This window comes from Zonotrichia albicollis, unplaced genomic scaffold, assembly GCF_047830755.1.
Source record: "Zonotrichia albicollis isolate bZonAlb1 unplaced genomic scaffold, bZonAlb1.hap1 Scaffold_121, whole genome shotgun sequence".
Taxonomy (NCBI): Eukaryota; Metazoa; Chordata; class Aves; order Passeriformes; family Passerellidae; genus Zonotrichia; species Zonotrichia albicollis.
Genome location: NW_027428348.1, coordinates 240878 through 265000, shown reverse-complemented (window position 1 = coordinate 265000; position 24123 = coordinate 240878). Strand labels below are relative to the sequence as shown.

The window sequence follows — 24123 nt, the reverse complement described above, 5'->3', positions numbered from 1 at the left end:
TACATATTATTCATCAGGCCGATGATGTGGGGATCCGCTCCCCTCTGCTGCAAACCATGTATGATGTGATGGTGGCCTACGGTGTCAAAAGCCTTGGCGATGTCCACAAATACAAAACCCAGTGGTCTGTGTTCACTTTTGGCAGTCCGAACTATAGTTTGCAGGAGTTTCAGGTTTTCAGAGCATGCTGCTGCTCTAATAAAGCCTCTTTGCCTTGGGTTGAGGGGGCACGCTTTGCTCAGCCTTGCTGTTACAATCTTGGAGAACAGTCTCAACAAGATGGAATTGATTGTGATAGGCCTCCAGTTATTAATGTCCTTCAAACGTTCCGGCATTGTAGATTTAGGAATCAAAAGAGTTCTGCACCCCCTCACCATGTCTGGGATCTCCCCAGATGTTAACCATAAGTTGAAGAGCTGAGCTGTCCGGGAATACCTGGGATCCATCTTTTTGATGTCCCCAAGAGTAATCCCATCTGGACCTGGAGCCGAGCCCTTTCTTATTTCCTGCACATTTCTTTCAATTTCTTTGGCCGTGAGTAAGTCTCTGAAGGTGCTGTTGTCTGCCTTCCCATTAAATTCAAATTCCCCGATGCCAGGAAAATTACCAGGTGTTTCCCATCTGGCTTTAAATACCGAGTAAATTTCACTGGGTGATATATCCCAGGACAAACACTCTACGTCATCCAAAACAATTTTTGCTAGTTCTCCCCTGTCAAGATGGAATAAACGCTGAAAGTGAAGGTAATTACCGTTTTTGATCACTCTGTGTTTCATCCAGTTCTGAAACAGCTTTCTTGGTTGCTTCTCCTGGGTCTCCTTCCCATTTTTTCCACGTGTAACATTTCTTATTTGGCTTATTGATTCTAGGCATTCAAAGCAGTCCTGCACTGCCTGATTAATTATTCTGAGCATCTCCTGACCGTCCATCAATTGCTTGAATGCTCTGGGGAAGTGGTTAATGGCTCCAGCTGATAAGTGTTCCTTGATTGTCTTTTGGTAATGAGCCTGCAGCTGCCCCGCCCTCTGCTGGTTTCTGGCGACAGTTATCCTTATCAGGGTGTCCTCTTAACTTATCCATTGTTTTCCCTCTGGCAGCTGGCCTTGCCGGCAGATGGTTCTCCCCAGGTCCATTGTCCATGGTTCTTGCCTGGGATTGCTGACTCAACCCAGGTTCCATTCCCATACCCTCACCTGCTCTCCTGGGGAGGTGACTCACAACAGTTCCTCTGTCAGCTCCATCTGCTGGTTTCCTAGGCAGCAATCTTCTTTTGTCACTAATTTGCTTAGCTGTTTTGGTTGTTATGTGTTCAGCGATAAGTTTATTAATGTTTTTGTTTCCCTCGAACTGTGCCTCCAGTCTTATCAGCAGTTCTTCCTCCTCTTTTGTCCAGCATCTTTTGTGGGCTCCTCGATTTGATGGTCTTTTCAGTTGGGAAGCAATGATCCTTTCTTGGTTTCTTATCAACAGGTGTGCCAATTTTTTGTGTTGTCCCAGGCCAATTTTGGTTGTGAAGTCTCTGCCGCATACCTCACAGATCCACTCTCCAGCTGGAACCCTTTCAGTTTCTGGACCCCTGCACTTTGCAAAATGACAAATAACACTGTGATAGTTAATATTTTCCTTTCCACACTTGGCACACCGAAAGCAAACCCTCCTTTTCCTGTGTGACTCCTTTAGATGTTCAATCAGGCTTAACACAGAGTTTACCCGGGTACCGCAGCAGGGACAAGGTGGATTTTTGTCAGGAACAGTCACCTTCACGATGTTATCTGGTGACTGCCCTCCATGTTCCCCAGGCACTGGAGGCAATGCCTCTGGTGTGCCTTCACTCACCTTTTCGTCGCTTCCCTCACCAAGGACAAACGGTTCACTGTCTCGTGGGAGGCTAGGATCTAAGTCTGAGCGCCCACCGATACCCTGGGCAGGCATACTGGCAGCCCCCAGACCACCCCCCCTCCAAAAGACAAAATCCGGATTTTGAGCCATTGAATTAGGACCACAGTAATTTAGGTGAGAACAGAGTGAATGGTCACTCCACTTCGGAGCTCTTTGTACCTGTCTGCAACCGGGGGACCAGGTTTCCGGCAATAAGCCACGCGGCCTTTACCAAGGAATTTGTTTCACTGAATTTGGTAAGAGTTCATTGGTGTCTTGGCTTGGAAAGACAGGAGTCTGCTAAGGAAGGCAGGAGCCTCCCCTGAAATGGAGAATGTAAACCCTCCCCACCCCTCTGAATTGCTATAAATTTTAAATTAAGGGGCTCTCAGGCAAAAATATTGGAGTAAGAAATAACAGTTCTTTAAGGGGGAAAAGAAAAAAAAGTTAAAGGATGAAATAAAACAATGCAGTACACCAGAACAACACTGACAGAGTCAGAACCCAACCTGACACCCTGTGGGTCAGGGTGTGGCTGACAGTCCACTTGGAAATGTGGCTGCAGACATCCTGAAGTATCAGGTGTGGTTCTGTTGGAGCGAGGGGGATCTGTAGAGAAGGATGTATTCTTCTTCTGAAGATCCAGTAGGAGTAGAGACAGCCACTGTTCCTCTGGGGAATCCTGTGGAGAAAGCTGTGCTAGTGTTCCAGAATCTTGGATTATATCTGGGTAGCAATGCTTGGCTCCTCCCTCTGGGTGGAGCATCTCACAATGGGATGGTATAGTTCTTATCAGTCATGCAGTGACATTCAATACTCTGTTATCAGCAGATGTCCCCTCCAGAGGGAGGTGTGAATGTGGTCACTCAAAGAGAAAAATAAGGCAAACTGCCCACTTGACAAAAGTAATCTGCCATACAGATGGTAATGGAAAACATCTTGCATTGCAATCTTCAACATTATCCACCCTTTTTTTATTTCTATCTGCACCACCAAAAAAAAAAAAATTCAAATGAATATCTTTTGTGTGGTGTGTTATAAAGCTATGCTGCATTAATTTTCTTAAATAGTGTATTAAATATAGTTTTAGCTTGTAACAAAGCAGCAAAATAGAAACTCTGCTATGTAGAATACTATTTTTTTAAAGAAAGGCCTTGCACTGAGATAGCAGCCACAGGACACGTAAACCTTAGAGAGAAAGAGAATTTCTTGCCCCATTATCAGGAGAAATAAACTTCTTCCCACCTTACTCAGCCATCAGGATTCAGAGGAAGAAGCTGACACCAACCACACAGAATCCTGTGTTTGAATGGAATTTATGCATCGTGTATGAGATGTATAAATATGCAAGAGGCTGTTGTTTTTAAGGGTTAATCCTCTGTTAACCTGCGTAATTTTTCGGGCTTATTTTGACCCTGCTTTCCACAGCAGTCTCTCTCTCTGTTTTAGAGTTCAAAGGACCCCCTTATCTCTGTCCTTGGCTGAAGCAGATTCTTAGAGTACAGTCTTTGGTGAGAACAGGCAGTCAGACTAAATAGCAAGCTGCAGACTGAACTCACAGATGCACACTTCACCTCAGTCCAAATGGATTTCTACTCTGGAAAATTCCCCCTCTGCCTCAGAGCCCTTGCCTCAAAGTGGTCCCAGCCAGGCTTGAGCACTCGATGCCAGCAGAGGGAAAAGGAGTGAACTGCCCGTGCCTGGTGTGTCCATGCCCAAGGGCTCTGAGAGATGTTGAATTTTCATCTCTTTCTCTCACCTGCAGCTCTCCACGCCACTGGTCAGGATCCCCTCTGGGCACCAAGGCTTTTCCACGGGTCTCCCTTATGTGGCCGTGGGTCTTCCTGTTCCTCAGCACAGCTGTGACCAGACCACGGGGAAAAACTTCTGCAAAAAATGCGTATTTTATGATTGGCTTTTTGCAAATATTCAAATAAATATTACCTGTGTTATTTTAAAAAGTTATGCTGTATTAATGTTCCTAAATCGTGTGTTAACTATAGTTTTCAGTTACAACAATGGTAAAATAGAAACTCTGCTATGTAGAATACCTTTTTTTAAAAGAAAGGACTTGCACTGAGATAGCCACAGGACATCTAAATGTTTCAGAGAAAGACAATTTATTACTGTCTTATCAGGAGAAACGAACTTTTTCCTGCCTCACTCAGCCGTGAAGGATTCAGAGGAAGAAGTTGAAGATGAAGGCAGTCAGACTAAAAGGGAAGCTGCAGACTGAACTCACAGATGCACATTTCACCTCAATCCAAATGGATTTCTCCTCTGGAAAATTCCCCCTCTGCCTCAGAGCCCTCTCCCCAGGCTGGGTCCCAGCCTGGCCTGAGCACTTGACGCCAGCAGTGGGAAAAGCTGCACTGCCAGAGGGAGCGGGGGCTGGCCAGGCCTCTGAGTAATTTTAGAGCTAAAGCGTGAGAGACATCAGCGCCGCTCAGATAATACATGCCAGTTCATCCCGGGCACGGCCACCACCTCCTCCTCCTCCTGCTGCTGCTGCTGGGGCCCTCCCAGCCCGGAGCCGCCGTTCCCAGCGCCCAGGGCCGCCTCTCTGTGGCTGCAGCCAGGCCCCGCCACAGCAGCCCTTGGCCCAGCGCTGGAGCCGGTGCCACTGTTAGCAGCAAAACCCGCCCCGGGCAGAGCCGCCCCGGCCCGGCCCTTCCCGCGGCCCCGGCTCGGCGCCGCCGTCATCGCCCTCAGCGCCCTCGGCCCTCCGCCGCCTCGCCGGGCCCGGCCCGGAGCCCTGGGCCTCAGCGTCCTTCGGGGCACCGCGCTCGGGGCAGCGACCGCTCGGGGCACCGCGGATCAGCCCAACCCTGCACCGGCCCCGCTCGGGTACCGCGGATCTGTCCGGCCATGTCCGGCCCCACTCCGGCACTGCGGATCTGCCCGGCCCTACACCAGCCCCGCTCGGGCACCGCGGATCTGCCCGGCTCCCCCAGCCCCGCTCGGGCACCGCGGATCTGCCCGGACCCCCCCAGCCCCGCTCGCGCACCGCGGATCTGCCCAGCCCCGCACCAGCCCCGGGCCCGGCCCGCACCACGCACCCGCTGCCGCCGCCGCTCCGCTGCCAGGGACACGCGGCCGGAACGGGCAGGGCCAGGCTGGCAATGGGACCCGCCCGCAGCCGCCTCCGCCTGCCCCGGCACCAATCAGCGCCTTCCACCCACCGCAATGGGCATTTTGAATAAGGCGCGGTTTCTGATTGGCTTTTGGCGGATATTCAAACGAATACTTTATGTGTTACGTTAGAAAGTGATGCTGTATTAGTTTTCTTAAGTAGTGTGTTAAATCTAGTTGTAGGTTGTAACACAATGTTAAAATAGAAACTATGCCATGTAAGATACTTTTTTTTTAAAAAAGGAAGGACTCACACCAGTCAGCAGCCACAGGACACCTTAATTTTCCAGAGAAAGAGAATTTATTGCTCCCTTATCAGAAGAAACGAACTTCTTCCCGCCTCACTCGGGAAGAAGCCGTCAGGATTCAAAGGAAGAAGCTGACACTGACCAGACAGAATCCTGTGTTTGAATGGAATTTATGCATCATGTATGAGGTGTGTGAATATGCAACAGGTTATTCTTTTTTAAGGGTTAATCCCTTGTTAACGTGTGTCCTTTATCAGGCTTATTTTGCCCAGAAAAAGGTACCCGGACGTGCATAACTCTTTGCTTCTATTGTCTCTTACTGTCCTAATCCAAATTGTCCAAATTATTATTACTCTAATTATATTGCTATTTTTATAACCATTTTATTATCATTCAACTTTTTGAAATTTTAAAAACACGTGATTAGCGTTTTTCACACTTTTTAACACCAATTCCTACATTAAAAGCAGGCATAGCTTTATTTTGTCGCTGGGATCACCCAGCCCCAGCTCTTTCACTCCCCAGCTGGTACCTGTGTCACAGGTGAGCAGGGAGATGATGCTGCCCTCAGGAGCTGGGGCCCAGCGCCCAGGTGCAGGTGAGGCAGCAGTTCTTTTCAGGGACTCTGAAGGTGAAGGAAAAGGAAGTATATTTTCTGACTAACATTTATAGGTTTTTAAAAGTGACCATGGATTGGAGGCTGAAAGTGCCACCTCTCCAATGACACTGGACAAACCAACAGTTTAATAAATTTCTTTTCTTCTATAAAAGAATGCAAAACAAATCTCAGGAGCTCATTCCTTCCAGAAAGATTATTGATACTGTTCTAGAAGGCACCTGGGAACATCATCTCAATCCTGCCCATGTTTTCCCAAAATCGCTCCCTGCAGCAGGAACAGCTGGGTGCAGTTGTCACTGCAGATGTTCAGGCACCCAAAGCAGCTGCAGCTGTTTGTGAGCAGCAGAGCAGATACTCCCTGTGCCATCACCTTTCCATAGGGATACAGAAGCTCTGGTTCTGGGGTATGTGATCCTGGCTGCTAAACTCCAGGGAAATCCACATTGTTCATTGGAAAACCCACCTGAACTTTTCTTTTAAATGTGATGGAGAAATGTCTCTGCATCCAGGGGCGACTGTGGTGCTAAATCACCTGAGGAGTGTTGGGGTGTGCAGGAACCCTACAAGTAAGGGATCAATAATCCCTGGACAGGAGAAATAATCCCTGGACAGAAGCTGGGTAGCTCAGGATCAATAATCCCTGAACAGGAGTTGGGCTACTCAAGATCAACAATCCTGGACAGAAATTGGGCTGCTCAGGATCAATAATCCTGGACAGGAGCTGGGTAGCTCAGGATCAATAATCCCTGAACAGGAGTTGGGCTGCTCAGGATCAATAATCCTGGGACAGAAGCTGGGCCGCTCAGGATCAATAATCCTGGGACAGAAATTGGGCAGCTCAGGATCAATAATCCCTGGACAGAAGTTGGGCTGCTCAGGATCAATAATCCTGGGACAGAAATTGGGCTGCTCAGGAGAAATAATCCCTGGACAGAAGTTGGGCTGCTCGGGATCAATAATCCCCACACAGAAGTTGGGCTGCTCAGTCATCTGAGGAGTACTGAGGTGTGCAGGAACCCTACAGGTAAGGGATCAATAATCTGTGGAGAGAAATTGGGGTGCTTGGGATCGATAATCCCTGGACAGAAGCTGGGCAGCTCAGGATAAATAATCCCTGGACTGATAATGGGCTGTTTAGAAGAAATAATGCCTGGACAGAAGCTGGGCTGCTCAGGATAAATAATCCCTGGACCGATAATGGACTGTTTAGAAGAAATAATGCCTGGACAGAAGCTGGGCTGCTCAGTTTTAATATAATATATGTCATAAAATAATAAATCAAGCCTTCTGAAACACGGAGTCAGATTTTCATCTCTTCCCTCATCCTTGGACCCCTGAGAACACAGTCACATAGCTCCCTCTCAAATACATCTGCATGCAATTTCACAACAGGTTCATAGATATTCATTCTACTGATTTCCTGTTACATTTCCTGTGAATTTTTCTTTATCAGAAAGAATTCCTGGGGTCATTTTGACCCTGCTTTCCACAGCAGCCTCTCTCTCTGTTTCAGAGTTCAAGGGCCCCCTCTTTATCTCTGTCTTGGGCTGCAGCAGTTTCTTAGAGCACAGGCTTTTGTCAGAAGAGGCAGTCAGGCTGTCACAGACATCTCTCCTGAAAAATCCTTTCCTCAGGATTTTTCCTCCTGAGAGGCTGAGAGGCCTCAGGAACAAAATGTAAACATTGACATTATTTGCTGCTGTGGAATGCAACAGGTGGATCTATGATTGGTCTCATGTGGTTGTTTCTAATTAATGGCCAGTCACAGTCAGCTGGCTCAGACTCTCTGTCTGAGCCACAAACCTTTGTTATCATTCTTTCTGATTCTATTCTTAGCTAGCCTTCTGATGAAATCCTTTCTTCTGTTCTTTTAGTATAGTTTTAATGTAAGATATATCATAAAATAATAAATCAAGCCTTCTGAAACATGGAGTCAGATCCGCATCTCTTCCCCAATCCAAGAACCCCTGTGAACACAGTCACAGTGAAGTTTTACCTCTTTGTTATTATAATCACCAGTCGTTTTAGTTAATCGTTCTTTTGTATTGGGATGGCCCTGCCTGAGGCTAAATTGATGGCCCTTCTCTCCAAAAAGTGAGAGGACGGGAGATGGGCGGGGGGGGGGGGGGGGGGGGGGGGGCGGTGCAGCATCAGAGAAAATGCAAAATAACCTTGGGACCAGCATGCCATGGGAAGCAACCCCACCAAACTTACCGAAAAAACCTCCAAAACAACTAGCCAATACAAAATTAAGAGATCAGAGTGATGTCTGGAGGTGAGGAACAAAGTACTGAGCCTGCAGAGATGCTGAGAACCTTTGTTGCCTCTCACCCTGAGCAAAGACCTCAGCTGCCAGGCTGTCACAGCCCAGCTCGGTGATGGCACAGCGGGGATGGACAGCGGGGTCAGGGGTGTTATAAATAAAAAATCTGCCAATTTTTTTGGCAAAAAAGGGTTGCAGAGTGAACCAGTTATACCAGTTGCTGCCAAGGTGAAGTGTCGCAGACATCTCTTCTTGAAAAGTCCTTTCCTCAGGATTTTTCCTCCTGAGAGGCTGAGAGGCCTCAGGAACAAAATGTAAACATTGACATTATTTGCTGCTGTGGAATGCAACAGGTGGATCTGTGATTGGTCTCATGTGGTTGTTTCTAATTAATGGCCAATCACAGTCAGCTGGCTCAGCCTCTGTCCGAGCCACAAACCTTTGTTATCGTTCTTTCTGATTCTATTCTTAGCTAGCCTTCTGATGAAATCCTTTCTTCTGTTCTTTTAGTATAGTTTTAATGTAACATATATCATAAAATAATAAATCAAGCCTTCTGAAACATGGAGTCAGATCCGTGTCTCTTCCCTCATCCAAGAACCCCTGTGAACACCGTCACAGATGGGACCCCCAGCTCTGCCCTTTAGTGGACAAAGCTGCACTTTCCTCCTCCTTCGAGTCACTCTTGGAGCAGTTTCAGACCCGTTGAGCTTCCCAACCTTGAGCTGATCACTTTTAATAAAGGCATTATAAAGGAGAAAAAGTCTCCTGCCCTGTTTATATCACCCGGTGCCACCCCCCTACCCAGCCCCAGGGGCCACACAGCGCCTGATGTGTCCTCCTCCTGTGCCACCCGGTCGGTGACACGGCCAGTGAAGTAGGGGGCGGGCACCTCACCGGCGGGGACACAGCATCAGCGTCACCACGATGGGTGATGACCCCTGAATTGAGGGAAGAGGACTGGAAATTGTATCCTGACCACTGCCAAAATTGTGTGTTGAACCCCAAAATCAGATCCTGATTTCCCAAACTGGTTGCTCAAAGCCTCTAAATTGGGTCCTGCAATCCCCCATCAGGTCCTGCCCCCCTCCCCAGTCATGTCCAAACCCACAAATCGGATTCCAGAGGGTCCTGTTATGTCCAAACACTCCACACTGGATCCCAAATCCTCTCAAATTGATCCTCACCATTCCCAAAATTGCATGTCGAGCCCCAAAACTGGATCCTGACCCCAAACCGGGTGCTCAAAACCTTCAAAACCTCTAAATTGGGTCCTGACCCCTCAAATTGGTTTCTGACCTCGCTCAAATCAGATTCTGCCTCCCCCAAATTGGGTCCTGACCCCTCAAATTGGCCTTGCAGCCCCCCACGGCATCCTGTCCCCCTCCAGTTATGTCCAAAATGCCTCCAAATCAGATCCCAAAGCCTCTCAAAGGGGTCCTGTTATGTCCAAATCGGATCCCAAAGCCCCTCAAAGGGGTTCTGCCATATCCAAACCCACAAATCGGATCCCAAATCCCCTCAAAGGGGTCCTGTTATGTCCAAACCCACAAATCGGATTCCAAAGCCCCTCAAAGGGCTCCTGCCCCCCCGGTCGGGGTCCCCCCGTACCGAGAGCCGAAGCCGACATCAGCTCCCCACCAGCGTCCATCGCCCGCGCTCGGGGCCCAGCAGGGCCAGGAGCCGGCGAATGGGGGAGACAGCATCGGGGACACGGGGACCGCTGGGTTCTGCTGTGTCCGGTGGGTCTCGGTCTGTCCTGCTGGCTCCCGGTCCTGCTCCCGGTTCTTCGCGCCAGTGGTTCCGGGCAGTCTCGGGGGCCCGTGCGGGCCCCGGTGCTGCTCGCAGCGTGTCCCGGTCCGGACCGTGTCGCCCTCGGACGGTCCCGCTGTGGTCCCGATGCCGCCCCGGTCCCTTCCCGGCAGCCGCCGCCGTTTCCCGGAACGCGCGCGCGGGAATCCCGGCACGCCCACGCCTGAAATAGCGTCTGTGATTGGTCAAAGCGGAGGTGACATCATCAGTTGCCAGGCAGAGGGGGCTGGAGCAGGTTGAGAGGAGAAGGAGCCCGTGCGTGAGGGGGCGGGGTCTGGGCGGGAGGAGGCGGGGTCTGGGCGGGGATAGGGGCGGGGAGAGGGCGGGGCAGAGCGGGATGGGCGGGGGCTTGAAAGCGAAACCTTAACTGAGCTTTTGGGAGCTGAACCGGGAGCACTGGTATGGACTGGGGAGTGCCCCAGGCTGGACTGGGAGCACTGCTGGGGACTGGTGAGTGCCCTAAGCTGGACTGGAAACATTGATATGGACTGAAGAGTGCCCCAGGCTGGACTAGGAAGTGCCCCAGGCTGATCTGGGAGCACTGGTGTGGACTGGTGAGTGCCTTGTCTGGACTGGAGAGTGCGCCAGGCTGAACTGGGAGCTCTGGTGTGGACTGGCAAGTGCCCCGAGCTGGACTGGGACCACTGGTGTGGACTGGAGAGTGCCCCAGGCTGAATTTGGAGCACTGGTGTGGACGGCTGAGCTCAGGGGTATGAACTGGGAGCACTGGTGTGGACTGCTGAGCTCAGGGGGCCAGACTGGTAGCACCGTAGTCTGGACTGGGAGCACTGGTGTGGCCTGGGTAGCTGAGAGGGCTGGACTGGGAGCACTGGTGTGGACTGGAGAGTGCCCCAAGCTGGATTGGGAAGTGCCCCAGGCTGAACTGGGATCACTGGTGTGGACTGGTGAGCTCAGGGGGGCCAGACTGGGAGCACTGTAGTCTAGACTGAGAGCACTGGTGTGCACAGGAGAGCACCCCAGTCCTAACTAGTTTTAACTGGTGCCTCCACAGGCTGTTGCTCATTCCCCGGGAACCCCACAGACAGCACTGTCTGTACTGGTCCCACCATGGCGCTGGCACCCGCTGCTCTCCTGCCCAGTGTGCTGCTGGTGGCCGACGCCCTGGCACTGGTGTTACTGGTGCCGCTGGTGCCGCTGCTGGCGCCGCTGGGCGTGCTGGGCATGTGGCTCGAGGCCGCCCTGCGCTTGCCCATCCTGGCCGCGGCCACCCGGCTGCTGGCCCCTCGCCGTCATGGCCGCCGCCACCCCCGCAGTGTTTGGAACCTTCCGGAGCCTCCTGGGGCCGCCCGGGGCCGGCCCGGGGCTGTTGGCGGCCGCGGTGCCCGCCTGGCTCGGGGTCACCCACGCCGCTGCTGCCCTGGCCGTGCTGGCCTGGGCCGTGCCCCCGGCCCCCGGCAGCATCCTCGAGACCCCCGGAGGCGTCCCCAAGGCTCCCGGCAGCGTCCACCACGCTCTGGCACTGACCTGGGAGCAGAGAAACGTCCTTGGAGCTGCTGTCCTCTGCCTCGTGCTGGCTGTCGTTGGTGGGTGACTGTCTTGGTTTAGGGCAAATTTGGGAGAAAACCTCCAAAAGGGGCCCTCCCAGAAAGCACACAGCCCGTCCCCAAACCAGTTCAGGAAAGATTCCTGAGAGAGAAGTGGAAAGAACCTGTTTATTTAACAGGCAAAGCACACAAAATGAACAATACCAGATGACAACACTCTTTCACCACTCTGAAAAAGATGACAAATTCAGAAAGTCTCTCTTGGGGGTGGTCGCTCTGTTCTCAGTCCCTCTGGTCCTGGGGCAGCTGCTGCAGCCACAAGGTGCAAACTCTCTGTGTTCCCAGGTCCCGGTCCGGAGCAGGCTCAAGTAGGTCCAAAAAAGGGAAAGGAGAAACAGTCCAGGGAAAAATTCGGACTGCTTAGCTAAACTAAATAATGAGCGGAAACAAAAGCAAGAGTGAAGCAGGAGCAAAGCAGAAGCAAGAGAAAAGCAAAAAGCCAAGCAAAAGGCAAAAGCAGCACCATGTATTGCCCCATGTCTGTGTCCCACCAGCTGTGGGGGAGCGGCTGATAGCAAAACCAAAGTAAAACTTTCACTCTTCAGAGCCAGTCTTGAAGGCGCAGAACATGATATCCAGCATGAATAGAACACACAGATGGGGATACAAACATCCTAATGTCACCTTAGCACGTTGACATGTGGTGACAGGCATTGACGCCCCCAATTTGGGCTCTGCAGCCCCAAATTGGGAACCCCCCAATCTGGGATACCCCACCAAATTGGGTGCTGGCGCCTTAAAATTGAGTGTTGAGCTCCTAAATAGGCGATGACCACCCTAAAATAGAGTGGTGACCCTCCTAAATTGAGTTGACCCCTTCAGTTGGGTGCTGACCCTGCAAAAATGGGATGCTTACTTTCCAAGTTGGGTTCTGACCCTGCAAACTTGACTGTTGGTCCCCCAAAATTGGGTGCTGACCATCAAACTTATGGTGTGATGCCCAAATATGGATGTTGACCTCTAAGACCTGGGATCTTAAGGTCCTGATCTCCTATGTTTAGGTTCTGATCGATAAAATTGTGTGCTGAACCCCCCAAAAATTGGTACTGACACTTTAAATTGGGTGTAAAATCCCTAAATTTTTCACCAAACCCCCAAAATTGGGTCCTGACTTCTCTAAATTGTCTCCTGCCCAAATCGTGTCCTGCCTTTCCAAAATTAGATCCCCGCTTCCCAGACCGGATCCTGCCCCACACAAATCAGGGTCCCCCTGTGTCAGTGGTCACACCCGTGGTGACGCAGCCTCGGTGACACCCAGGGGAGATGGCGGGGCCGTACGCCACCGGGAAGGTGCTGGATGCCATTGGGAGTGGGGACGGAGTCACCGCTGGAGCTGTCGGGATGGTGGCGGCTGCTGGAGCCACAAGGTGGGTTGGAGCATTCCCAGGGCCTGTCCCCATGTCCCCAATGTCCCTGATGTCACTGTGTCCCTGTGTCCCCACAGTGTGCTGTTTTCTGGCTGCTGGGGGTCTCTCTTCATGCTGTTGATAGCGCATCTCCGTCAGAGCCTGAGCCTGCGGCTTTTTTCCCACCTGGTGCACCAAGACCTGGACTTCTTCCAGGGAACACCAGCAGGTAACGGGGCACGGCCCAGCCCCATCCCACCCGACCCATCCCACCTGTTCCATCCCATCCCATCCCAGCTAGTCTGTCACCCCAGTCCCATCCCCACCATCTCATCCCATTCCATCCCATCCCATCCCATTGATCATATCCCATCCCATCCCATTGATCGCATCCCATTGATCCCATCCTATTGATCCCATCCCATCCCATTGATCCCATTCCATTGATCCCATCCCATCCCATTGATTCCATCCCATCCCATCCCATTCCCACCATCCCATCCCATCCCATCCCATCCCATCCCATCCCATCCCATCCCATCCCATCCCATTCCCACCATCCCATCTCATTGATCCCATCCCATCCCATTGATCATATCCCATCCCATCCCATTGATCGCATCCCATTGATCCCATCCTATTGATCCCATCCCATCCCATCCCATCCCATCCCATCCCATCCCATTCCCACCATCCCATCTCATTGATCCCATCCCATCCCATCCCATCCCATCCTATCCCATCCCATTGATCCATCCCATTGATCCATCCCATTGATCCCATCCCATCCCATCCCATCCCATCCCATCCCATCCCATCCCATCCCATCCCATCCCATCCCATCCCATCTGTCTGTTATCCCATCCCACGACTCCATCCCCATCATCCCCATTCCCACCATCCCATCCAATTCCATCCTATGCCATCTTCCTGGCTTCATTCTACTCCAGTGTTCCATCCTGTCTCCATCCCACTTTCCCATTCTAGCCACTGTTCTGTCCCCATTATTCTCACTCCCGTGCCTCCACCCTGTTGCGTATCCCCAGCTGCCTCCCACTGTCCCATCACCCCATCCCACCATTTCCTTTCCCACCATCCCATTTCCCCTGTCCCGCCCCATTGCACCCTGACCATCTCCACAGCCATTCCCATCATCCCATCCCACTGCTCCCCATTACATCATTCCCATCCCAAATGGGATCATCCAGGATGGGATCATGGTCTCACCCACCACTATCCCAACTTCTTTTCCCACCCTACAGCTGAGCTCCTGGCTCAATTTTCCATGGAAGTGCCACGGGTGTGCAGGGCAGCACCGAGTGGAGCCAACCAGCTGCTGCGGAGCCTGGTGATGGCCCTGGTGGTGGTGGTGGTGGGGGGGGGGGGTTCATGGTGGGGCTGGCACCGGGGCTGGCACTGCTGGCACTGCTGGAAGTGCCCCTTGCAATCGCCACGCGCCGCATCCAGAGCACCTGCAAACAGGTCAGGAGTAGGAGGGAAAGAGTGGGATGGGACTGAAGAAAGGTGGGAATGGTGGAGCTGGGATGGAGGCTAAGGGAATGGGATGGTGGGGATGGGATGGGATGGGATGGGATGGGATGGGATGGGATGGGATGGGATGGGATGGGATGGGATGGGATGGGATGGGATGGAGAATGGAAAGGAGGACGATGGAGGTGGAAATGGTGAGATGAAAGGGGATGAAGACGAGGGGAATGGGATGATGGGGATGGGATGGAGAATGGAAAGGAGGATGATAAATGTTGGGATGAAAGGGGATAAAGACCAGGGGAGTGAGATGGTGGGAGTGCTGACATGAGGATAGAACAAAATGGTCGAGATGGGAATGGTGTGGATGAGAAGAGAAGGATGAGATAAGGTGGGATGGTGGGTATGGGATGAGACAGTGGGGATGGGGATGGTGGGATTAGGACTGGGAGAATGGATGGAAACGGTGAGGGTGAGAGAGAAGGGCATGGGATGGCAGGAATGCAATAGTGGGGATGCAGTGGGTGTGGTGGGATGGGATGTGGATGGTGGGCCAGGAAGGTGACCTGGGAAAGTTGTAGATCCCCCATTGCTGCCACAGGCACTTCAGCGATCCATGCTGGAAGCATCCACCCGCACAGCCGCAGGGGTGCAGGAATCTGTTGCCGCCATCGAGACCATCCGAACCTTTTCGGCAGAGGAGGAGGAGCAGCAGCAGCACAGATGTAACCTGGCCAAGGAGCTGAGGCTGAAGGAGCAGATAGAGCTGGAGCTGGCAATCTTCGTCCTTGTCTACAGGGTCAGGGGGGGACTGGGAATGGGAACAGCAGAGAATGGGGATGCCAGGATCAAGGATGAGGACACTGGTAATGAGAACACTGGGACCAGGAATGGGAAACCAGTGGCTGAGATGGGGACACTCAGAGTACAATGGGGACACCAGGAATAGGGACAACAGAACAGGGACATTGAGTTCAGGAACAGGCATGGCAGGAATGGGAATGGTGACGTTAGAAACAGGATGGGGACACTGGGATAAAGGTTGGGAACATCAGTGTGGTGGTGTTTGCAGGTCCCCAGGATGAGAAAAGAGACAAAATTCTTGACTTCATGTTTCAGAAAGCTGATTTATTATTTTATGATATATATTATATTAAAAAAATTATATACTAAAGAAAGAGAAAGGAGACATTAGAAAGCTAGAAAGGAATGAATAATAAAATCTTGTGACTCACCAGAGAATCTGACACAGCTGGACCTGTGATTGGTCATTAAGTAAGAACAACCACATGAGACCAATCAAAGATGCACCTGCTTCATTCCACAGCAGCAGATCATTATTGTTTACATTTCATTTCTGAGGCTTCTCAGGAGAAAAATCCTGGTGAAAAGATTTTTCAGAAAATATGTCTGTGACACATCAGGATCAGGAATAGGGACATCAAGAGTGAGATGGGGACACCAGAACTGGAATGAGGACACCAGGAACAGAGATGAGGCCACCAGGAACAGAGATAAAGACACAAAGGAGTGGGATGGGGACAGGCAGAATGGGGACACCAAGAGTGGGTTGGGGGTAGATGGAATGGGGACACCAGGAGTGGATTGGGGGCAGATGGAATGGGGACACCAGGAGTGGGTTGGGGGCAGCAATATCCCTGTCCCACCTACAGGTGATCAAACTGGCCATCCGGGTCATGGTGCTCTTCAGGAGCCACCAGCAGCTCCGTGACGGATCCATCACTCCTGGAGTCCTCGTCACCTTCCTGCTGTACCAGGACAGAGTTGGTAGCCATATCCAGGTGATCCCATGGAATGCACGTGTTTGTCCATCCGACCGTGCTTCTGTCCATCCCGGTGCCACCCCCTTCCTTCTCCCCAGGTGCTGCTCTACGGCTTCAATGAATTCCTGACCAACGCATCTGCTGGACAGAGAATCTGGGAATACCTGGATCGGAAACCCGCAGGGAATGTCGGGGGGACGCGGGAACCCCCCGGGCTTCAGGGCCACGTCACTTTTCAGAAGGTCTCCTTCACATATCCTAGAAATCCAGAGCACCCTGTGCTGAAGGTGGGTCTGGGGAGAAGTGGGGTTTCCCAGGGGTGGGAATTTTGGAATCACCCGCTGTCACAATCCATCCTTACGAACGGGTTTCGTGATAGTTCATGGATTGATCTCAGGGTGCAAAAAAACCAACACGGCACAGGGGGTTTGCAGTAATACAACAAATGCAGCTTTATTGAAATGACCACAACAAAATGCAATAGAGGGATTAAGGGAGAGAAAAAGATAAAGAGAGAAAAGAGAGAGAGAAGGAGGGGGATATAGCTAACAAACGCAGAGACGAAATCCTTTGGTCCAGTCCAGTCGAGGATCCACCTGTTACAGAGTCGGGGAGATCTCAGGGTTGCAGTCCATCTGGACCCCAATTATACTCTTTTTCAATGGGGGAAGGGGAATGGATTTTGCAACCTAGTCAAAGGTAGTTTCTTGTATCTTTGAGGAGGAAAGAATAATGTTTGGAAAAGAGGTACACACAGTCCATGTTCAGCAGTGGGCGTGAGCCATTGTTTTCGTGGTCCACTGCTCACACCTGCAACATCCATCTCACTTTGGTCAGCTTGCCTCCCCCACACACCTCTCCCAGGTTGGGGGTCTCAGTCCCAGTCCTTGGAAAGAGTGTGGGGGGCCTTTTCACATGGGGGTTTGATGTCTCGGTCTTTGATGTAGCGGCTTCTTACATCTCAGTCCGTCTGTCATGGCAGTTGTAAGATGAGTGAGGGGTCTTTTGTGGGGGACCATCCAAAACTCAGGAGAAGTCCAGCCAGGCAAAGAGGGGACAGCTTCCAAGGCTACTGTTGCAAAAAGGCAAGGTGCCCCCTTCTTTATCTCATTGGGCTCAGTGTAGCAAATAGTAAATACACCTGTGGACAATAGCTTAACAATGCTCTCAGGTCTCGGGGCCTTGTTGGCATGTGACTTTCTCCTTCAGAACCAGAGATTTTAGACAGTGGGGACTCTTCAGTGGTCCCCCAATGACGATGGTGAGGCAGATGAGGAATATTTCAGACAGACTCTCACACCTGTCCCCATCCCACAGGACGTGAGCTTCGAGGTGCGCTCCGGGGAGGTGACGGCGCTGGTGGGGCCCAATGGCAGCGGGAAGAGCATGGTTGTGGTGCTGCTGGAGCGGCTGCGGGATCCTGGCAGCGGGACGGTGCTGCTGGACGGGATCCCGCTGCCAGAGTATGAACACCAGTACCTGCACCGCAAGGTGGGACAGCAGAGACACTGGGAACGCTGGGCATGGAATGGGGAAAATGGGGACAGGGGTCAGGGGACAGTTGTGATGGTGTTCACAGGGGTTTTTGGATGAGGGAAGAGACAAGGATTTGACTCCATGCTTCAGAAGGCTTGATTTATTATTTTATGATATATATATTACATTAAAAGTATACTAAAGAAACAGAAGAAAGGATTTCATCAGAAGGCTAGCTAAGAATAGAATAGGAAAGAATGATAACAAAGGCTTGTGGGTTGGCTCTCTGTCTGCGCCAGCTGGGTTGTGATTTGCCATTAATTACAAACATCCAACATGGGCCCATCACAGGTGCACCTGTTGCATTCCACAGTAGCAGATAATCAATGTTTACATTTTGTTCCTTGAGGCCTCTCAGCTTCTCAGAAGGAAAAATCTTAAGGAAAGGATTTTCCATAAAAGATGTCTGCAACAAACAATGAAATGGAACTGGGACCACAGGAGCATGGGAGCAGAAATGGGGATACTGGGAAGAGGATGGGGACATCAGGAATAGGATGGGGACAACAAGAAATGGGATAGGAACATTGGGAAATGGGATGGGGATGACAGGAATGGGGATGGGAAAAGTGGGAAGTCAGGGATGGGGACACTGGCGACACAGATGGGGAGAATGGGATCAGGGATGGACACTATGGGGACACCAAGGTGGGATGGGGTCATGGAACAGGGGTGGGGACACCAGGAGCCAAGAGAGCATCACAGGGGTTGGTGCTGGGGCAGGTGGTGCTGGTGGAGCAGGATCCCGTCCTGTTTTCTGGAACGATCCATGAGAACATCCTGCTGGGGCTGGAGCACTGCCCAGCACTGAAGAGTCAGAGGTGTGGGAGGCCGTGGAGCTCATCCAGGGGCTGGAGCAGGGCTGGGACACTGGTGAGAGCCAGGGGGATGGATGGGGCACCCCTAGGGTACATCCTCCTGATCCCAGGATCCTCTGGCAGCGATGGGAGAGCGGGGTGGGTGGCACATGGTGGGGTGTGCGGGGGATCCCTGAGGTCACATCCCACTGACCCCATGGGATTGCTCACACAGTGGTGAGGGAGTGTGGGGGGTAGGGGAAAGGGGAGGAACCTCTCGTGCTGGGATCCCGCTGATCCCAGGGTCCCCCCGCAGAGGTGGGGGAATGTGGGGGGTAGGAGAAGAGGGGAGAACTCCAGGGCTGCACCCCACGGATCCCCTGTGGTCGCTCCCACAGAGGTGGGGGAGCACGGGGGACGGCTGGTGGTGGGGGAGCGGCGCCGTGTGGCCCTGGCCCGGGCTCTGCTCCGGCATCCAGCTGTGCTCATCCTCGATGAGGCACTGGATGATGGAGATGATGGAGCGGTGAGTGGGGTGGGATGGAGGGGGTTGGTCTGGATAGGGGTGCAGTTGGTGAAAATGGGGTATGATGGGATGGCTGGGATGGCTGGAATGGGATGGTGGGATGAGGTGGTGGCAATAAGGGATAATAATTGGCATGGAGTGGGAATGATGTGATGAAGACAGGGATTGGATGGGGTGGTGTGGGTCAACGAGGTGGAGAAATAGGACAGGATAGTGGGGTGGGATAGAGACCAGGGGTGTAGGATGGCAGGAAAGTAGAATCAAAGGATGAAGACAAGGAGATAGGATAGGGTGGGGTAGGAATGAAGGGGATAGGAATGCTGGAATGAGGACAGAGATGGAATGCAATGGGAAGGGTTGGAGTGGTAGGAGTAGGATGGGATGGGACAGTGGGAATGGGGATGGTGTGGGCAGGATGGCAGAGTGGGCATGGGGATGGGATGGAGAACAGGGAGATGAGATGGTAAGAACAGGATGATAGGATTAGGGTGGGACTGAGAGTGGGGTGGGATTGGTTGGTCGGGACTGGGTGGGATCAGGTGGGACAGGGTAGGACTGAGTTGGATGGGTTGGCATGAGGGTTCTCTGATTGGACGGGCTGGGATGAGCATTCTCTGAGCTGGATGGGTTGGGATGAGCATTCTCTGAGCTGGATGGGTTGGGATGAGCATTCTCTGAGCTGGATGGGTTGGGATGAGTGTTCTCTGAACTGGATGGGTTGGGATGAGAGCATTCTCTGGCCGCAGGCACAGCGCTGGGTGCGCACTGGGCTGGCCCAGACTGTACTGGTCGTGTCCCACCGGCCGCGGGTGCTGGATGGGGCCGATCGCCTGGTGCTGCTGGAGCGCAGGGCCGTGAATGAGACGGGAACACCAGCGGAGCTGCAGGAATGCCGCAGTGCCTACAGCTGCCTGCTCCTTGGAGGAGGCAGCACTGGGCAGCCCGAGGCCCCCGGGATGGGCAGTGAGCAGGGGGCTGCATCTGGCAGGGAATAAAGGGGAATCAGTCCCAGTGTCCCCATTCCTGGTGTTTGTGTCACCAGCCAGCTCCCGGTGTCCCCAGTCACGGTGTCCTGTGAATCCGTTCTCCCCACATCCTCAGGATCCCAACTCCCTGTGTCCCCCATGTCCTCCCCACTGTGTCCTCCAGGTCTGCCCATTCCCTGGATGTGTGTGTATCCCCTGTATCCACCCTGTCCCCATGATCCCTGGTCACTGTATCTGCTCCTGGACATGGGACACGGGGTGGGAAATCAATCCCAAAGAATGGATCTGGGCATGGGTGTCACGTCCTCATCTCACTCCTGCTGTGCTCACTCCAAGCTCCTGGTGTTCCCAGTCCTTTCCCAGTGTCCCCATCCCCAGTGTCTTTATCCCAGTTCCCAATGTCCTCTTTTCTATTCCTCATTCCCTGAGAGGAAGTGCTGGGCACTGGAAGATGGGACTGAGATTTATTGCCCAAACCAGGGTATTTATACATGAGAAATAAAACATTTTGAACAACTGTAATTCTTGTGTTTAAAACATGGGAAAACAGGAAGTCAGTCTGTTGGGAAGGGCTGCTGTGTGATGAGTGGGAACAGCAGGATGAGCTCTGCCAGCAATTTGTGGCTTTCTGCAGGGAGAGGGAAGGGGTTGGACCTGCACCATGGATCATTCAGCTGGTGATGAGAGTAAGAGTTGGTGTCACCCTGTCTCTGTCGCCATGGGTTGGATCTGGCTGAAGAGCCCACAGAGAGCAAGGATCCCACCAGATCCTACTGCATCTCTTGTACCCCAATCCTGCTCCACCAACATCACCTGATCTGTTTTGGAATCCCCTCAATCCTGTTCTAGAATCCCACTCAAATGCTGCCCCATCCATCCCATCTGATCCTGCTATGGAATCCAGCCCAGATACACTTTAGAATTCGACCTGATCCTGATCTGGAATCCTGCCCTGGTCTGGAATCCTGCCCTATATCCCTTCTGGAATCCTGCACAGATTCCCCTCTGTACCTGTGGTCAAGCAATTGGTTTCTCTGCCTGTTTCTGCAGAATGAGAGGAGCCATGAGATTCCAGCATGGATCACACACCAGGATTCACCTGCATGGAGGTGATCCAGAGCTGGATCTGCCTCTGTGTTAGGTCACATGTGGAGGGTGAGGGGCACAGGAGACAGACACCACTCACCCTGATGTTTGTGTGGCAAGAGAGGGTTTTGTTTTCCACTCCCTCCTTTATATAGAACATTTGAAAGGCCTGGTCTGGATGCTGTCATTGGTTTGAACTCCAGACCTCTTTGGGTCCTGGGCCACTGAGATGCCTACAGGCTTATGAGAGATCAAATTGGCCAAAGCTCTTGTCACTGAGCCCAGGGGCTGGCAAGGTGACACCAACATCTCACCCTTTCTTTTCTATAAATTTTGATTTGCATTATAGCTGCAGCATTTATGTCCAGGAACTGCTAGGGGAGAGCTCAGGTAAATATGCCCCAGGCATTAGACTTATAGGTTACAGATTGCAACTTATTTGTAAAAACAACAAACTATTTAAGCCTTGAAGAAAATAAAACAGTCAGTAAGAACAAGAATCATTCAACCCTTATTAAAGAAAGAAAAACAAACCCAAAAACTAGGAAACAATCTGTAGACAAGGAAAAGAGTTTGTAAACAGGGGAATAATTTGTAAACAGATGAATCTTTATGTGAACTGCAATCCCAGATTTCCATGAGGTTGTCATCAATCACTGATCACATGGCTCTGTGTCTGCTGAGGGTTTATCAGGAGGTGCTGCCAGGATGCAGTGCAGGCTGGATGCATCTGGCAGGTACCCAATGTGTCCCACTGTCTGTTGGAACACATGAATGTCCCCAAGCCCAGGGAATGAGATCCCGGGGACCCCCCCCCCCACCATGTATTGGTAAGGAGGTCTCGTGCCATTCCCTTGGATTTGGGCAGCTGAACATCACACGTTTGTATTGATAAGGAGTGATTTAGCATAACTGGGTTCTGGGATTTTCCTAATACTGTAAAGTGATTTAATGTGTATAGAGCTTTAGCTATTCTACTCTGTGGGGTCTCACCACATACCTCCTTTTTGTTTATTAACTATACCTTTTCAGGCACCATGTGCTCTTTCCACTATTGCTTGTCCAGCTGGTAAATGAGGGATGCTGGTTTGGTGTGATACACCCCAGAGCTGTAGAAAGTGCCTGGTTTTCTGGGAAGTGTAGCAGGCCCTTTATCAGTTTGGATGGTTTGAGGAATGCCCAAGGCTGCAAAAGCTGATTGCCAGTGTACCACGGGACCCAGTCCCCTTTCCCCTGTGTGTACTGTAGCCCATATTGCTGAGGAAAAGGTGCCAATTGAGACACGGGTGTGTTTTAAACGGCCAAAATCAGGGATGTGTGTGACACCGATTTGCCAGATTTGCAAAGCACACAGTCCATGAAGGTTCACTGTCATCTGCAATGGTGCAGCGTGACCTTGACAGCACAGATGCTAACAATATTACAAACCTCTGTGTTTGACAGCTGAAATTGCTGTTGTAAAGCTCAAGCATCTTGGTGGAAAAAACTGCAGTGCCTTTGTTTGTGGAAGCACATCTGGCTGTAGTGCTGAATGGGTACCAGAAAAAGGTACCCAGACCGTCTGTAACTCTTTGTTTTTATTGTCTCATATTGTCCTAAATCCTAATTGTCCAAATTTTTATTACTCTAGTAAGATTGCTATTTTTATAACCATTTTATTACTATTAGACTTCTAAAATTTTGAAAAACAAGTTATTGGCATTTTTCACGCAGTGTCTGACACAACATCCCATGGACAGGGAGGTCACAGATGTGAAAAATGCCAATCCTGTCACTGCTGTGTCCCGGCGCTGCACCTAGGACATCCCCCAGCGTGATGGCCATGTCATCCCCAAGGGTGTGACACGGTGTCCCCAGTGTCACCACCCACCCTCATCTGCTGTCTCTAAAGCGGCCATTCCCATCCCACCAGGGGTCATCTGCCTGATGAGCATCTACAGGACCCACCACAGCCCAGATCTCTGGCCCGAGCCTGAGGTAGGACCACCCTACGAGGTGTCCCTGCCACCACAGTGGTGACAGCTGTGTTCCCTCGGTGTGACTGTGTCGGTGTCACCCCAGGTGTTCAATCCTCTGAGGTTCAGTCCAGAGAACAGCAAGGGACGGTCCCCACTGTCCTTCATCCCCTTCTCTGCTGCCCCCAGGTATGTGCTGGAGTGGGGACAGGAGTGTCCCCAAGTGCCACCCCTGTCCCTGGCTGGGTTCACAGTGGGGTGACAGTGACAGTGGGGACATGGTGGCAGGAACTGCATCGGGCAGAGCTTTGCCATGGCTGAGATGAAGGTGGTAGTGGCATTGACACTGTCCCAATTGGTGCTGCGGAGGGACAACGTGAGGTCACCCCCACGCCGCCAGCCCGAGCTGATCCTGCGTGCCAAGCGTGGGCTCTGGCTGCTGCTGGAGCCACTGGTGGGAGTGGCCTGAGTGACACAGGTCACCAGGACATGGGGACATCCCACGAGGCGGGTGTCACAGCCAGGGGAGGAGCAGGGAATAAATGGTAGCATGAAAGGGACAGTATCATAGTGGTGGTGGGGATGTGTTGTCCTTGGCCATGGGACACCTCATGGCATGGACATGTCAACCCATGGACTTGTGCCTTAGGCCACTTGTGTCGCCATCCATGGCCATGTCCCCCATGTCCTCATCCATGGCCATAGAGCCCCATGTCACCATCTCTATCTGTGACATCCCCCCATGCCCAATATTGCCATCCACAGCCATGTCCACACCCATGTCCCACAATGTCACCATCCGTGTGATATTTAAATGTCTTTATATTTACCCCAATGTTGGGTGAAGGACAAAGAAAAATGAGAGAAAATAAAGGCCAAAATAAAAGCATTTACGTGTCCATGCTGGCTGAGGATCCATGTGCTTGGGTAGATAGAAAGGACCTGTTTTAAGAGGGATTTCCACTCCATTGTCTCCAAAATCCTGGTTTTTTGACCCAGTCCAACACCATTTGGCTGTGGAAGATGCTGGTGGGCCAGAGAGAATTAGAATCATGGAATGATTCAGGTTGGAAAAGACCTCCAACACCATTTGGAATTCCTG

General features: G+C 51.8%; 1 non-coding gene and 2 pseudogenes across 1 annotated transcript; 1 reads left to right on the top strand and 2 right to left on the bottom strand.

The window, feature by feature from the left end:
• Window positions 1–24123, bottom strand: part of LOC141727363 (uncharacterized) — a 523654-nt pseudogene that overhangs the window by 471231 nt on the left and 28300 nt on the right.
• LOC141727372 (small nucleolar RNA SNORD45) lies at window positions 4275–4355 on the bottom strand. Its single transcript, XR_012578396.1, has one exon. It is a non-coding gene; the product is annotated as a small nucleolar RNA SNORD45 (small nucleolar RNA).
• LOC141727368 (antigen peptide transporter 2-like) lies at window positions 10040–23490 on the top strand (annotated as a pseudogene).